This window comes from Lampetra fluviatilis, chromosome 38 (assembly GCF_964198595.1).
Source record: "Lampetra fluviatilis chromosome 38, kcLamFluv1.1, whole genome shotgun sequence".
Classification (NCBI taxonomy): Eukaryota; Metazoa; Chordata; class Hyperoartia; order Petromyzontiformes; family Petromyzontidae; genus Lampetra; species Lampetra fluviatilis.
In genome coordinates this window covers 7,070,020-7,087,735 of record NC_136312.1, presented here as the reverse complement: position 1 = coordinate 7,087,735, position 17,716 = coordinate 7,070,020, and the positions used below count along the sequence as shown (strand labels likewise).

The 17,716-nt window shown below is 50.7% G+C and overlaps 1 protein-coding gene across 4 annotated transcripts in view; it reads right to left on the bottom strand.

Moving 5' to 3' along the window:
• The window catches only part of LOC144945601 (IQ motif and SEC7 domain-containing protein 1-like), a 564,126-nt gene that overhangs the window by 236,379 nt on the left and 310,031 nt on the right, over nucleotides 1-17,716 (bottom strand). For all 4 annotated transcript variants that reach the window (XM_078874099.1, XM_078874100.1, XM_078874101.1 and 1 more), the window contains exon 2: nucleotides 11,476-11,523. The gene's annotated coding sequence lies outside the window, so the exon portion shown is untranslated. The remainder of the gene's footprint in view (nucleotides 1-11,475; nucleotides 11,524-17,716) is intronic.

The following is a 17,716-nucleotide window of genomic DNA, read 5'->3' as shown; positions in this document are numbered from 1 at the left end:
CCGCTCCAAACATCACCACCACAGCCACCGCCAACGGCACGGGGACCCATAAGTCGAAGGGGTTCAGACACCGGGATAAACTAAAATAAAAACATCTTTTTTTGTTAGATTATCACATTCCTGCGGAGGGAGCTGGTAGGAACGTTGGGTTGCTCGGTCAATGGCCAGGGTCAACGGCGGCGTGGTGTATTCCGCAAATATGCCCGACTGTGAGGGTGGGCAAAAGCCGGCGTGAGTAGGTTAAACGTTGAGTTTTATAAGGGCACCACGGGGTGACCATCCCCTCCCCACCCAGCCCCACCCCTCCCACCCCGACCCAGCCCCACCCAGCCCCTCTCCACCCTCCCCACCCAGCCCCTCCCCACCCAGCCCCTCCCCACCCAGCCCCACCCCTCCCACCCAGCCCCTCCCCACCCAGCCCCTCCCCACCCTCCCCTCTCCACCCAGCCCCACCCCTCCCATTTTTGGATGCACGACGGACGGACAGAATAATCCCCTGTGGGCTGGTGTAACCAGGAAGTTACGACCAGCAAAATTTACCAGCTACGGCCCCACTGAGCTATGTCGCCCTTTTTCAGAAGCGGGCACAGCTGTCACAAATGATAGCTCAACGAAGTGGCTGAACATCACGTGGAAATGTATAGCAGCCAAAAACGCTTTGGTTCTTTCGGTAAAGTCACGTAGGTATAAAATACAATAAATCACGACGTTTCGGGCACCTGATGACGGACGCTTGCGTTGCGCCTGAAACGTCGTGATTTATTTTATTTTCTACCTACGTGACTTTACCGAAAGAATCAAAGAGTATGGATTCCTGCAGTCACGAAAGCTTTAAATCAAGATGGAAGCAACCAAACACTCTAAAACGCGTGGTGTTGATTCTAAATGTGGAGGGGGGGGGGGAAATCGGAGGACCCGGAGAAAAATCCACGCGACCACGGGGAGAGAAAGAGAGAGACGCAAACTCCAAATACACAGGCCACACACACACACAGTGTTATAATTATTCACGTGCGCGTTGAATACAGTATTTTGTTTACATACATACACACATACACAATAGTCGGCTCAGACACACACAGTGGTATTATAGACAATGCTTTCATATATTTCGGGACACATTCAAATCGTACTTTAATATTTACATGAATAGTATGTTGTTATATTTAACCAAAAGGTGTATCTGCTGTATTAATCATACATACGCATCGAATGATTTCCACGTGTTAAATCGGCAGGGTCGGCAATGTATGCCACTGCGAGGAGCGAAGCAAATACATATCATCACCACCAACACCACCACCACCACCATCACCACCAACACCACCACCACTATCACAACAACAACCGCCATTCGCCACTAAGTGGCGGTGACGTCACCACGACGCTTGTGCCAGGCCATGTGCACCCTGAGGCCACGTGAAGTGTCGAACGCCCGCTGGCAGGAGGTCACGGGGCAGACCCAGGTGCCACGGGTCGACTGACCGAGATGACCGAGACGAGTGGCTGATGCACCACCTGTGCCCCCTACTGTGCCAACTTGCTGTGCTTTAGCCACCCAGCGCTCCGCTCGTTGTTGTGAGCGTCGCTCCTCCGCCCTCCGTTGTTGTTGGAGGGCGACTGCCTCCAACTGCCCAGTAGCGTCCTTCACGAGCCTCCTCCACTGAGGCCGATCTTGACACCGCTGGTACCAGTCATCGGCAAGTCCACTCAGCTCCACGTCCTCCTGTACCACATCACTCCATCTCTTCTCTAGCCCGTGCCGCGCCCGTTTAGCCCCCTCGATCCGGCCGAACAAAAGCTGTTTAGGCATGCGGTGGCTGGGCATGCGGGCTACATGACCCAGCCAACGCAGCCTTGCCTGCCGGAGGAGCTCACTGATAGGACTTTGCCCAGATCTTTCAAGGACTTGTGAGCTCCTCACACAATCCAGCCTGGTTAAACCCAGGATGGATCGTAGGCAGGCCAGCCTAAATGTTTCCAACCGGCGAAGATGCTCCACTAGGGGGGTCCACGTTTCGCAAGCGTAGAGAAGGGAGGGAATGACCGTGGCCGAGAAGACCTGAAGCTTCGTGCGGAGCGACAGACCAGGTAGCTTCCACACAGCGTTACGCAACCGATGAAAAGATATTGCCGCTCGACTGATTCGGAGTGAGACCTCTGCTGATAAACTGGAGCCGGTCATAAGCACACTGCCCAGGTATGGGAAACTCTCCACTCTCTCCACAACTGCCCCATCACCGATTGGGAGTTGTGGGGGTGGAGTGCCAGATGGTACAAAATACCCAGGCAGGTGCTTAGTTTTGGTGGGGCTGATGGTAAGGCCCCACCTCTTAGTGGCACGCTCCAGTCTCAGCAGCAGCGTCTCCAACTCCTCTTCTGAATGAGCAGCTATTACCAAATCATCGGCATACATAACGTGGTTGACCAATAGGGAGCCATCCCTTGATCGCACCCGGGCGTCGATCAGCCTCCCATTATATCTGTACCAAATGGTAATTCCCCCGGTACAGCTATTGAAGGCTTCACGAACTACGCAGTCGAAATAGATGTTAAATAATGTGGGAGCCAGAGGACATCCCTGTCGCACCCCAAGGTGTACAGGGAAAGGCTCCGACTCCCGGCCACGTAGTTTTACCCGGGCCCGCTCACCATCATGAAGGTCCTTAATGATCGTGAGCAGAGGGTCAGGGACTCCGAAAGCACGAAGAACAACCCAGAGCCCAGTCCGACTGATGGTATCATAGGCCTTGACCAGGTCAATAAAGCAGAGATGTAGGTCTTTTTGGAATTCCCTACACCTCTGCTGTAGCAGACGGACAGAAAATATGGCATCTGTGCAGGACCGCCCTTTCCTGAAACCGCATTGGGGCTCCGCAAGCCTCTCCTCAGCGTGCCTAGCAAGGCGATGTTGAATAATCCTTGCCAGGACCTTACCCGGCACACTGAGGAGTGAGATGCCCCTGTAGTTGTTACAGTCGGTACGGTCCCCCTTCTTAAAGAGGGGGACCACCAGGGCATCCTTCCAGTCCTGCGGAACCCGTCCAGTGGTCCAGACTGTTGTTATGATGTCATATAGGGCAGTCTGTGCACAAACGCCACCCTCCCTCAGCATTTCGCTTGGGAGATCATCTCTGCCCGGTGCCTTCCCTGGTCTCAGACTCCGGATCGCCCTCAGTACTTCCTCAACAGCTGGTACCTCAGCCAGCCACTCACAGGGGGTGACCTCTTCCAATATTTGAGGCACCGCAGCCTCAGCAGGGTTATCCCCACTTTGTGCCATGATGTTTTCCTGGCTGAGAGATTTTCCCTCCCCCAGGACCTCACAGAAATGCTCAGCAAATCTGCAAACCAGTTCCTGAGGGTCGGAGATTGGATCACCGTTTTTTCCTCTAATGATGGTAATAGGTGTGGCGCTGCAGGTTACTTTTTTGATGGAGTTAAATAGTGATTTGTGATCACGGGCCACTGAGGCAGACTCCATCTCCTCAGCAACCCGCGACCACCACCCATCCTTACAGCGCCTTACGGCTCTCCGAACCTCCGAGCGAAGGCTGCGGTAAACCTCCTCATTCTCTGACGTGGGATGCTGTAGGCGATGAGAGTGGGCCTGTCGCTTTTTCTCAATTAACCTGAACACCTCCTCCGTCAGCCACCACTATCACCACCATCATCACCAACACCACCATCATCACCGCCACCATCACCACCATCATGATCACCACCATCATCACCACCATCACCACCAACACCACCACCACCACCATCATCTTCACCTCCACCATCATCACCACCATCATCACCAACACCACCACCATCACCACCACCACCGTCACCAACACCACCATCATAATCATCACCACCAACACCACGTCACCACCATCATCACTAAGCACGCGGCGTCCCAACGTCCCCCACGACTTACACGACCCCTCCCCCCGTTCCACCAGCCCCCACCTCTCTCCTACCCCCCCTCCCCACTCCCCCTCCCTACCGTGCCCCCCCCGCCCGCGGCGCTCTCGGTCGTCCCGAGTTTGTCACCCGTTTAAAATGCGGAACTCGTTAGCGGATGATTAAAATGCGCGCGTCAAGATAAATCCTGACCGCTGCTGCTGCTGCGGCCGAAACGAATGGGAATCTTCCCGTGGACAAATGAAGGTGGCTCCAAAAGCCCCCCCCCCCTCCCACCAAACCGCCCGCCCCCGTCGAGACGACGCAGGCGCTGTTAGCGAGCACCTATTGTTAAACAGCCGTCACCTATTGTTAAACAGCCGTCACCTATTGTTAAACAGCCGTCACCTATTGTTAAACAGCCGTCACCTATTGTTAAAAAGCCGTCACGCCGTTATTGAGGTGGGTGGGGCGGGGGGAGCGGTGGGGCGGGTGGTGGGGGCGGTGGGGCGGGGGGAGCGGTGGGACGGGTGGTGGGGGGAGGGGTGGGGCGGGTGGGACGGTGGGGGGGGGGCGCTGGGGGGGGGGTCTCCCACAGCGCTGTCTGTGCCTCATCACGGTGCGACTAGTAGTAGGTTTTTACCCTTTAAACTGGTACAAAACTGACACTTTTACACAAGGCATCATGTTTGCAATAACCGCAACACAAGCAGTCAAAATGCAAACAAAAAGAACCAACACCTATTGCAGACTAGGCTCTAAGGAAAGCTGTCTCGGGTGTGGACCAATCAACTTCAAGGACAGTGCATATCATTATCACTATCAGAGTTGTTTCTTTTTGTTTGCATTTTGACTGCTTGTGTTGCGGTTATTGCAAACATGATGCCTTGTATAAAGGTGTCAGTTTTGTACCAATTTAAAGGGTAAAAACCTGCTACTATATTTTGCCACTGGTAAAGGAGGTCTCATAGTGTAAACACGGTCCGACTGTTCACGCACCGCGCCAGGGCGACCGCTTGCTGCGAATGGAACTCGGGGCACGAAGCATTTGCGTCGAAACAGTTTGCGCTCATCCGATGTGCCATAGCTCCCACGTGTCCTTCCCCCTCCGAGTAGCACGGTTGGCCATGCACGGTGCGAAAGAAAGTTCGGCAACACATACAAAAGAAACGCACGTACACACATGCACGTCACCCCTCCCCACCCCGTCTCCCCCACATCAAGACACGTTGGAAACACGGTAAGAGGCCATCTGGGAGCTCGAATGACTTCTGAATGCAGTGGCGATCTTGACGCAAGGCAATTACAATCAGGAGTCCAGGACTCCCTTCCCCCAGCGATCCTGCCTTAAGGCCCTTACACTATTCTCCCTTGCCTCACTGCCTCACTCTTCTCAATGCATTGTCTCTACTCCTGAGACAAACTTCTCCCGTACGGCCAAGTTGGGGCAAGTGCTGTTGGCCGAGCACCTATGAAAGCCGCTACGACACACGAGGGAGTGGGTGGCCAGCACCACGCCCGGTCGCCTTTGTCTCCCCAGTGACGATGTTTTACACACCGCACCAGCTACTCATTTGAGGCTGAGTCGACCTGCGGGAGGCACGGGACCGGTTCATACAATGGTCACTGGGTGTTGGCCGTGAGCGGGAATCGAACTCGGGTCGCCGGGGTTCGTAGCGCAGCGCGGCTAAACGCTACAACTGCCGCCCATTAAACCGCAATACGGCATATAATAGTTTCAGTATAATGCTTTTCAAGATGGATGTTTGAAATGTCGTGGCAAGACAGGATAAGCCATGCAGAAGTCCAGAAGGGAACATGACAGGTAGGGCCTTTCATAGCAGAGGGTCCGGGGCCCAGAGAAAAACCCATCGTGTGGGCCGCCCTCCCCCAACGCCGTCAAACTATAAGCGCAAGTCCATAATCGAGTTTTTTTTGGGGGAGTTAGATCGCGTAAATATTTAAATGTGTCGTTAAAACCCGCCACCACCCTCTATTATGGATGATAGTTGGTCGCGAAAGCCTACGCGTTAAACTAAACCGTGAGTATTACATCTGACACCGTGATGTCGAATTCCCCCCCCCCTTCGTACCAAAGTGCTGGGCCCGGGGCGGTCGCCCCGAGTCGCCATACCCCAGGTGATGGCACTGATGGCAGGCGAGAGAGTTGCAGACACGACTGGGCAAGGCAAGACCGCAGTTGCGGTGTGTGGGGCACGTGTGTGCGCAGGGTGGGCCAGGGATAGGGTAAGCAACTTGGAGGTTGGGAGGAAAACAGCATCGGTAGGTGTTGGAGATGCGATGAGACAAACACATGTGTGTATTTTTCGATTTACAGCTTTCGTGACTGCAGGGATTAATCTTCTTGGTTCTTTCGGTAAAGTCACGTAGAAGGGAAGTAATAAAATAATAAAAATAAAACAATAAAATAAAATAATTCTCACGACGTTTCGGCTACAACGCAAGCAGCCGTCTTCAGGTGAAGATTGAGACACTGCCAAGCTAGGAGCTTATATATAAGCTGGGTTGGAGGTGGAAGGAGAGAGCCTTAACAAAAATAATGTGCATATGAAGAGGAATTTAGCATATTCATGGGAAATGCGTAGGAGGTGGGCGGGGGGGTTTCAAAGTCATATTATGCCCATGCATTATGCAGGATCAACAGCACCAAAGGGAGGGTGCAGGGAGTAGCATTAACAAAGGAAAGGAATGTTAATAGTATGTAGCTGCAGTTACTAAACAACCACGTAGAAAACTAAAGTATAAACTACATAAAAAACTGAAGTATAAACTGCATAGCATCATCAGTATACTTACTATACTCTAAAATAAGCTGAGTTACTAACAGTAAGTAATACATTACAATTCTACGTCGTAAAAATTATATAATTTGCTTCCATCTAAACTTTATTCTCTTAACTCACACGAGTATACACCGTACTATATACTGCTATAGACAAACCCAACATTAAATTACATACTGTATTGCTATAAACCACCTTATACATTTTAATATAACACTATGTATTATTCTACCCACCCTAATGTGTATCACACTGCTATATGTTTACTATACAATTAAGATACTATATATTACTTTTTACATTGTATTAAGCATATAAATGTCATATTATTTGTTATTATACACTGTACCATTGACCGTCGTGTCAATGGGTGAGTCGTGGGGGGAAACTTGCAGCGGAGCAAAGAATCCATTCCCTGCGGAGAATACAATGCCAGTGATTGGAACGCGGTCTGAAAGTCACCGTAAACGTGAACACAATCAGTTAAGATCCGAAATAGTTTATTACGTCCTTCCAATGATTGCTAAGCCAGAATCCATCTTCTCGGTTGAAATTGTCTCTGTGTTTGTATATGTGGATCGCCTCATGAACGAATCTCTCATGATAGCCAGATGGCTTGCAGAGAACCTCTGTCTTGGAGGAGTCAATGTCATGTGAGCCCTCTGAGTTGTAACAGTGATCTGCCACGGCTGAGGTGTTTGTCCTACCGTGTTTCAGGTCTGCTTTATGTTCACGGATGCGGTCCGAGACATGTCGTTTGGTTTCCCCAATGTAACTGCTACCACAGAGGCAACTTAGTTTGTAGACGCCAGGTTACTGTATGTCTAGAACCACATCTTTTACAGACGGGACCAGATCACGGATTTTATGTACTGTGTTGAATCGGACCTAAATCTTGTGTTTAATCAGGATTTTGGAGATCTGTTTTGTGACCCCAGCAATGTAGGGTCAGGTGATGGTCTTGAAAGGCTTCTCAACAGGATCCTTCTTGATGGTTGGAGTGATGGCTTTGCGGATTGTGTAGTCGGAGTAACCATTAGCCTTAAGAGCTTGGCGTACGTGTTTGAGTTCACTGGCAATGTGTTCCTGGTCGGAGATGCATTGGGCTCTATGGTATAGAGTCTTGATGAGGGAATTCTTCTGGGATGGATGGTGGTGGGAATCCGGTTTTAGGTAAGCATCCGTATGGGTGGCTTTCCTGTAGACAGAGTGGCTCATTGAACCATCAGGTCTCATTTTAATTAGGACATCCAAAAAGGGTAGCTTGCCATCTTTTTCGACTTCCATGGTGAATCTGATGGCTGGGTGTATGGAATTGATGTGGTCGAGAAATTGGTCTAGAGCAGGCCGGCCATGTGGCCAGATGACAAAAGTGTCGTCTACGTACCTCTTCCATAAGGTCGGGCGTAGAGTGGCAGTCTGGATGGCGTCAGTCTCAAATTTCTCCATGAAGATGTTGGCTACAACCGGAGATAGGGGGGAGCCCATTGGGGTGCCCTCAGTTTGCTTGTAGAAAGTTCCATTCCAGGTGAAGTATGTATTGGTTAAGCAGTGTCTCACCAGGGGGGGTACCCCAGCATTCAGTCCTTGATGAACCAAGTCTTCAATGATTGCGATGGTGTCAGGTACAGGAACTTTGGTGAATAAGGAAACCACAACAAAACTGACAAGCAGGTCGTCTGGGGACAGGGCAATCCCCCGGCACTTGCTTCACAGCGGCTTCCTGATATCGGAAGGAAGGGGCCGATTGCCGAAACGGGACATTGGAGTCCGGGCAAGAGGAGACGCAAGGCCCAGATGGTGGAGACTGTCCCTGGCAGATCGTGGGATGTGGTCGCTGCGTGACTCTGCCGTGTATCAGCTGCGGGTTCTGGCGGAGTGTGAAGAGCTTTGCGAGGAGGTGCGGGTGGCATGAACGACGTTTGGTTGCGATGACGTCTTGATCTCCATCCCAACCCCCCTCCCCCCAGCCTCCCCTGCCCCCACGTGATGCACACACACAGACACAATTGTGTACGGGCTTGAGATTGAGATGCGATTGCACTTAAGACGCATTACAACTCCTAATGGTTATTATATTGCGCAGTTCCTAAATAAGTTAGTTCTGTGGATTCACGCTGTTTTCATGAATATCATCAGCACAAAACATTGCCTTCAATTGTCAAAAATAACGTTTATCTATTTGTTTTCTTCTTTCCCGTTAACGGAATATTTTCCCATGGATATGCTTGTGTGTGTTGATGCGGCCCAGCGCTAGGGCGGTCATCGCTTGTTCAGTGGTTCGAAATTCAAATCTGGCCTGCCGCCCTGGTTATTACTGCTGGTATGCTAACCATGAAATTCTCCACAGCGGACGTTCAAGATTCCCTGACGACATTCATAACGAGTAGGCCATTGTGTGCCCATGTCATGGTTCAAATCTGCAAACTACTCATTTCGGATTCAACAGGAAAAATGACCCGCTCATGCAAAACTACTGCAGACTGTATCGGTGAACAACATCGCACCTTCTTAAGCTAAACTAAAAACGAAACAATTTTATTTTATTTAATCAGTCAATACCCACTGAGCTACATCGCACCTTTTCCAGAAGTGACCCGGCCACAAATGATAACGGGAACAAAGCGGCTTAGGGGCCGTCCATAAATGACGGTGGGGAGGTGGGGGTGGTGGTGGTGAGGGCACTTGAGCAACTTGTGGTTCTGTAAGCTTGTGTTGCTCGGCTCAATTCGTGCCTGTCGCCTCCAGCGCTGGCCTTGAGACTCAAGTCGACTAGCGTGCCAGAGCAACGCCTTCCCATCTGCGGCTCCCCCAGGTGCCCAGCAGAGGTCTAACTGCACCTCTCGTGATGCTTGTAAATGTTATTGTAGTGAGGGGCGGGGTTGGCAAGGTGGGGGGGAGGGGAGGGGAGGGGGGGTGATGGCGGGGCCAGTGGGAAGCGAAACGTTGTTAGCGGGATTGTAATTTATTTTTATGATTACGCTTGATTTACCCAAGCAAGCCTCATTGAGTCTCAAGACTCTTTTTTTTAGGAGGGTCCTGCCAAGCTGTCACAGTCGGGGGTTGATGATAGCTCTGTGTTGTCCTTTCTCGCACCTCCCATTAGCACGGTCGGCTACGTACGGTTTCGAATGAAGTTCAACATACGTGTAATGCCGATTGAGTAATTTGTAGGATTTTTGTTTTTAGCATTGGGTTAGTTCCATTGCGTGCCATTTTTTTGTTTTAGCTATGGGAGGAAACTGGAGAGAGCGCATTGAAAATCCATGCAGAACAGTGCGAGAACGCACAAACGCCACACAGAAAGCCGACCCGATTCGAATCTAACCCAGACAGTTTTTGCCGTGAGGCACGAGTATTGCCACCACACCGCCACCATAACGCCCGTTTGAACTGCGACATTTTCATTGGACTGGGTCACATCGTACGCGCGACCTGTTCACATCACCAGGGGTACTTTGACCTTCGGGACACGCGTGGTACTCTGCAGAGCCATCAACGCGCGCGTCAGTGACCTCGGCATGAACCGGATCGAGAGATAAGCGACGCCCTCCATTGGCAGGGTTCCATAGGCCCCAGTCGAAACACTCAACACGCGCGCGATTATCACAAATCAGGGACCGAAACACGCGTGCGGGATCTTGTCAGCTCGATGGAAAAATCGCTTTCGAGATGATGGAACACTTCGCAGATGTCAGAGAGAGAGAGCACAATGCGTGGAGTGCTCGCCGTTCGTCGCCGAGATTGGCGGTTGCACACGGGCAGGCCACCCTGGTTATGACTGCGGTGTACGTGTGTGTGCGCGCGTTGACCGTGGATAGGTGCAGGCGCCGTCTCCTTCGCGACGGACGCAAAATAACTTCTCAGTCGTCATTAGAGACGAGGTCATTGACTAAAATAATTGTTTTATTTTAACCAGGTAACGGTTCACTGAGCTATATAGCTTTTTTTTCAGAAGCGATCTCGAGAAAAAAACACGTGATCACGGGGAGAGAGACACGCAATCTCCAAATCCACAGCAGGCGTCAGTGTCGGGATCGAACCCACGACCTCCTGTACACCAGGCGAGGTAGTTAACCTCGCCACCGTGACACATTACAAAGAATTCACCGTCAAATTACTGAATTGGGATGACACATCACAATCATGGTCACGTAATAGAAGACGAATGCCCGATCGCAGACCAGTGTCGAGTCACCTCGTGCCGCACAGCGATAGCTGCCACGGGGGGTTCCCTTACATTTTTTTGAGATGAGGTTTATTGAGTTACTGAGGCATATGAGCATCATAACAGCTAGATAAACGATATAATTATCTAATTATAACCCATTCCTGCGGAGGGAGCTGGTAGGAACGTTGGGTTGCTCGGTCAATAGCCAGGGTCAACGGCGGTGTGGTGTATTCGGCAAATATGCCCGACTGTGAGGGCGGGCACAAGCTGGCGTGAGTAGGTTAAACGTTGAGTTTTATAAGGGCACTACGGGGTGACCAGCCCCTCCCCCACCCAACCCCACCCCTCCCACCCCCCACCCAGCCCCACCCAGCCCCTCCCCACCCTCCTCACCCAGCCCCTCCCCACCCTCCCATCCCCACCCAGCCCCACCCTCCCCACCCAGCCCCTCCCCACCCTCCCCTCCCCACCCAGCCCCTCCCTGCACGACGGACACAATAATCCCCTGTGGGCTGGTGTAACCAGGAGGTTCCTACCAGTATGAATATACGTGTGTGGGTGTATCTCCATGTAATCGAGTTGGTCAATGTCAGGTGTAAGGCATCTGACCTCTGGAAGATGTTGAGAGAGAGGTCTTGGTGGTTTGATGGCTGGTTCCTGGAATGACAAAAACAAGAAAGGGTTGCGATTTGCTTGAAAGAGAAGGGATCTCTGAAATATATTTATAATCATATGGGGCCGTCCATAAATGACGTCACGGACCTAGGGGGTGGGGGGGGGGGTCAGACATTGTGACGATGTGTGACGAGGGGGAGGGGGGGGTTGAGAAATGTGACGTCACAACAAAATGCGCAACTTTAAATAAATATAGAATTGTTATAACAACACTAATTGTATTATTATATTATTGGTTCTTTCGGTAAAGTCACGTCGAAGGGAAATAATAAAATAATATAAATATAAAACATTAAAACTTATCACGACGTTTCGACTGCAACACAAGCAATCGTCATCAGGTGTGAAATCCACGGCGAAAAAAAACACTAATTGTTATAACAACACTCCTACAACATCAGAGTGCAGCACCACATTAAATACGCACTACAATGACAATAGTTTAAAGCGATTTGAAGCATGTTTTATTTTCAAAATGGAAATATGGTTTTTGGGGGGGGGGGGGGGGCAGAGCTTTGTGATGTCATATTTTGAGGGGGGCTGACTTTTTGTGACGCCGTGTGACGAGGGGGGGGGGGGTAAAAAATCGTCCAAAATCGCGTGACGTCATTTATGGACGGCCCCTACGGTGATGATAATGATACGAAGAATCGCGATTTCAATTTGCAGCGCCCACACAGCCTCCACTCACTCCTGAAGAGATAAAGACGATTAGGAGGCACGAGGAGGCACCGCAGTCAAAGCGACATTTTCCCACTCCCCAAGCTCTGCAGTCCTCTCTATAGAAATATGTCATCGGCCAATCAATGAGAGCCTGGGTGTAGGAAGGAATCGGAGCACATTTCCTTATCTTATTTAGGATTTATTACGGCGTTTTTGTCAAAGCGCTTTACAAGAATAATACATGGTACATTAGTTATTGGCCGATGGGGAAAAGGGATGGGGGTTTGAGTGTTGGGGAGGGGATGGCAAGGAAGCGTGATGGTAGGGAAAGGGAGGCGCGAGGTACCGATTTGTTGATGTGGCTAATGCAAGTGACATGCCTGCTACGGTGATGTGACTCATTTCAAGTGCTCATCGCGTGAATTCACTGTTTGTTTGGCCACAACGAGACAATTGGAACCGTTTGAAGCGATGCCACTTCAGGTGGTACCGACGAGTGAAATATAAATGATTTATTATTATATTTAATTATTTATTTTTTCTTTTTAACTACGTGACTTTACCGAAAGAACCAAAGAGTATGGATTCCTGCAGTCACGAAAGCTTCAAATTATCTGGTCTGGGTTCTATCTGGTCTGGTTCCATCAAGATTGATCCAAGCTGATCATTATAGAGCAGTGCAGGTTTTGTGGGCTACCGTGGAAATCTCTGACTCAGAAACTCATCTGCGAATCTGTAAATCGTATTCCTCGCTCTGGGCTGAGGGAGCCCATCGCATGCACCGCCACAGGCTAGGCACTGGGCAGTGAGCACCGGCGAATATCAACACCAGCGTGGAGCTCCTTGGCAGCTCAACGACCGGAATGAGAAGCAATCATCGCCCTCTGGTCTAGAACGAAGCGGTAGCCCCCCCACTCCCCACCAAGTGAGCACCGGGAAATCATTTGCGTGCGTGTGTGTGCGTGTGTGCGTGTTTGTGTGTGCGTGTGTGCGTGTGCGCGTACGTGTGCGTGTGTGTGCCTGTGCGTGTGTGTGTGCGTGTGCCTGTGCGTGCGTGCGCTTGTGTGTGTGTGTGGGCGTGTGTGCGTGTGTGCCTGTGCGTATGTGAGTACGTGTGTGCGTGCTTGCGCATGCGTGTGTGCCTGTGCGTGAGTGTGCGTGTGTGCGCGTGTGCGTGTGTGCGTGTGTATGTGCATGTGTGCGTGTGCGTGTGTGTATGTGCGTGTGTGTGCGCGTGCGTCAGCCTGTTGGATCGAGCGAGCGGTGGTTCAGCGGTGTTAGCGCTACGCTGCGCTACGAACCCGGCGACCCGGGTTCGATTCCCGCTCACGACCAACGCCCAGTGACGATTGTCTGAACCGCTCCTGGGCCTCCCCTAGGTCGACTCAGCCTCAAATGAGTACCTGGTGCGATGTGTAGACATCGCCGCGAGGGAGACAAAGGCGGCCGGGCGTGTTGTTGGCCACCCACCCCCTCGTGTGCCGTGCCGGCCTTCATAGGTGCTCGCTAACAGCACTTGCCCCAACGGTCTGTTACAGGCTACACGGGGGATCTTTGTCTTTGTTTTGCGTGGGCTCGTTGGATCCAGCGAGTGGTTTCCCGCGCAGCACGGTGACATATGTTAATCCTGCAGTGCATTTTTCCTGATTATGAAAATTCGGATTAAAACTTTCTCCTGCCAAATCGTTTCCCATCGCATTAAGGCACCGGGCAGCTTTCAGCAAATTTGTTTTCATTAAGTGCATTATGTGCGCGTTTGCTACTTAAAGCGGTTACATTCACTCTCGACGTGTGGAGGGCTTTCGGGCCGTCTCAGGGATGACAATGAAAGGGTCAGGATTACGTGGCGCATTAATAATAATAATAATAATTAAAAAAACTATTCTCTGTTTACCCAGCGTAGGTTTAGTGAGGCTTGGCACAATCCCTACAGCGGGGGTTTGGCCAAATTACTGCTTTGAAGACGTTTTGTGCGTGGGAGGAAACTGGATTTCACCGAGAAATCCGAGGGGACTCAGCCCTCGACATGCTTACGCGTTAGTCCCGTCGCTGCTGAGATGCCTTAATTTCACGAGCTGGGAATGATTTCGGACAGGGGGAGGGGGGGGGCGCCGAGCCATTTCAGGCCCATGTGATTTTTAAATCCTTTATATTAAGTTCGCTTGCTTGCTTAGGACCGTGCGAATCTTTCGGTCGTTTTTTAACCCACTTCCCGTGATCCAATCGAGCTGACATTTTCCACACAGACTCGTTGTGCGTGACAATTAATGTTCGTGAAAAAACAATTCCAAAATTTTACACTTCTTAGGACAAAAATATTATATGTAATTACCAATTGCTTAATGGTGCAATGCAATCATCTGACCCATAGGTGGCAGCCATCTCAAGCCAGAGGACGAGAGGACTCTAGCCGCTACGCATATAAAGGATTTATAGTGAAAAACTTTGTTTTTACGGGTTATACTTTTAATCCTTTATATTAAGTTCGCTTGCTTGCTTGCGTGCTTGCTTGCTTGCGTGCTTGCTTGCTTACGACCGTGTAAATCTTTCGGTCGTTTTTTAACCCACTTCCCGTGATCCAATCGAGCTGACATTTTCCACACAGACTCGTTGTGCGTGACAATTCATGTTCGTGAAAAAACAATTCCAAAATTTTACACTTCTTAGGACAAAAATATTATATGTAATTACCAATTGCTTAATGGTGCAATGCAATCATCTGACCCATAGGTGGCAGCCATCTCAAGCCAGAGGACGAGAGGACTCTAACCGCCACGCATACAAAGGATTTATAGTGAAAAACTTTGTTTTTACGGGTTATACTTGTTACAATCCACATTACACTTAACCCACTATCGCTCGTCTTCAAAACCTTTACCTTCCCCCATACGCGCCACTGGTAATTGTTCGTCGCATGACACCGCTCACACCCTAGACCCGATCCTCAGATTCTGGTAGAAATCAAATGTAGTCACGTGAAGGTTGCAGAGCAAAACGCGACGTGATGTTTTCCTCCGGGCAACCATCACGGTGCCCGGCATGAGACAAATTAACTCACTGCACCCTTGAAGGAGCCCGATGATTTAGCGAACCTGGGTCACACGATCTCAGCGTGTCGATCTGTCCGTGCAGTCATGGTTTGCGTTTATCGTTCGCAGTCATTGGTAACGAGGCTGGATCTCGTAGAGAGTTAACGGCGGTTGACGAAGACACAAACAAACACAAATTTAAACTAATTTGCATATTCACCTCCTTCTCGCCCCTCTCTTTACTCGGAGCGGCGCTCAATAACGTGACCGACCGTGGCTTTGATTTGTGGCTGTGAATCCTGGGTGGGGGAGGAGGAGGAGGTGGGGGATGGGGGGTGGGAGGTGAGGGCTGCCCCCCCCGCCCCCCCCCGCCCCCCGCCCCCCCCGTCACCCGAGCCACAAATGTTTTCAGAAAAGTCTCGCTCTCGCAACCCAAGGCAATTTTCGGGGCGGAAATCGACGCACAGGCGCGCCCGCCCGTGGTCTCTCTCTCTCAACCCACCCACCACCACCCGCAAACGCCTCCTTCTCCTCCCTCCCAATGACACAGCCCCACCCAGCCGCTCGCATCCATCACGCGGTGGCGGCGGTGCCGTGAATACAAAGACACGAGGAGAAGGCGCGTTGCAGAGAGACTCCCTCCCCACGCCCCAAGGATTCGTCGACGCACGGCAGTCAGAACGCGGCGCTCGCGAGCACGCGCCCAGCCAAAGAGGCTCTCGTCGCATTAGATTATATAGACACGGGCTTTTTTGTAAGGCCAAGGACGGGTGTATATTGCAAGTAAATCTTGAAATATTCAATAGAATATGAGTATGAATAGAATCATTGTTCAGCTCATGATTATTAATGAGGGGGGGGGGGGTTGCCCCATGTGGAGTGACGTCAGCCGCTAATGGTTATTGGGGAGGGGTGCGGCATGTGGAGTGACGTCACCCCCTCATGGTTATTGCGGAGGGGTGCGGCATGTGGAGTGACGTCACCCGCTTATGATTATTAATGAGGGGAGGTGTGCGGCATGTGGAGTGCGCGGCTTTCTTGTGCGTTCGTGTAAATTTCCACGCGGACATGAATATGAAAACAAAAAGAAACCACTCTGATAATGATATGCACTGTCCTTGAAGTTGATTGGTCCACACCCGAGACAGCTTTTCTTACAGCCTAATCTCCATTGGTGTTGGACCAGATGACGCCTAAAGGCAGAGTGGTTCCTTTTTGTTTGCATTTTGACTGCTTGTGTTGTGGTTATTGCAAACATGATCCCTTGTATAAAGGTGTCAGTTTTTGTACCAGTTGAAAGGGTAAAAACCTATTACTATTCATTTTTATATGTTATGTTTCGGTTTGGGTCTAATTGTCCATGCTCAGCTGACGTCGGCTGTAATTGGCCACGGTCCCTTACGTTGTGGCAAGCTTCGGGGCCACTTCATGGAGTCGTAGAGTTCTTCCTAGTACAATTCATAAAAGCGTGTTTTTAAAAAGTTATTTTTTATATTACTTTCATACAGCCTTTGTTGGAATACAAATTGTAATGCACGTTGCACGGGTCTCTGCGTGAGTCTATGGGTCTCTGTGTCTATGCGTAGTGTCTTGAAATGCAGTTACCCAAAGACGCTCATGAAATCCGAAAAGTAACTCAACGTTGTACCGTAATAGAGTCGTTGGATTGCATGACACGTACCAAAGACAAAGGCCCCCGTGTAGCCTTAACAGACTGTTTGTTGCAAGTGCTATTAGCGAGCACCTATGAAGGCTGGTACGGCACACGAGGGGGTCGGTGGCCAACACCACCCCCAGCCGCACCAGGTACTCATTTGAGGCTGAGCAGACCTTGGGGAGGCCCAGGACCGGTTCAGAAAATCGTCACTGGCGATTAGCTGCCGTGAGCGGGAGTCGAACTCGGCTCACCGGGGTTCGTAGCGCAGCGCTCCCCACGCGCACCAAGACCACTGCCACTACTACACCCGGGCGGTTACGGGGAGTTCACGAAAGCCATTTGTGTCGAACTAACGGGAGCTGCTGAATCACTGGCTGGCACCTGCTGAGCGCCCACACCTCGAGAACGCATTACAGGCACCCGTGTGTGGGGTGGGTGGGTGGGGAGGGAGAGCCCACGACGTGCCTGCCCTCCTTCACACATGATTAAAAATAAACGCGCTAATGAATTAAAGTGCCGCCTTGCGATAAACAGTGCAGATGGTTTCATCGTCCACCCCTCCGGGGACGCTTTAAACATCTGCCGAGCAAAAAACGGCTGGCAGGGAGCTTCGGGGAAGGAGTAATTTGTCCCGCAGGCCGAGGGTTAACCCTTTGCTCGAAGGCGAATCGGTTTAGCATAGCAGAGCCCTTCCTTGCAAAAGAATATCGTTGACATACTCTTTGTTTTTTTCGGTAAAGTCACGTAGGTAAAAAAAATATAAAATAAATTAAAATGAAAACAAATAAAATAAAATCACGACGTTTCGGAAGCGACACAAGCAACC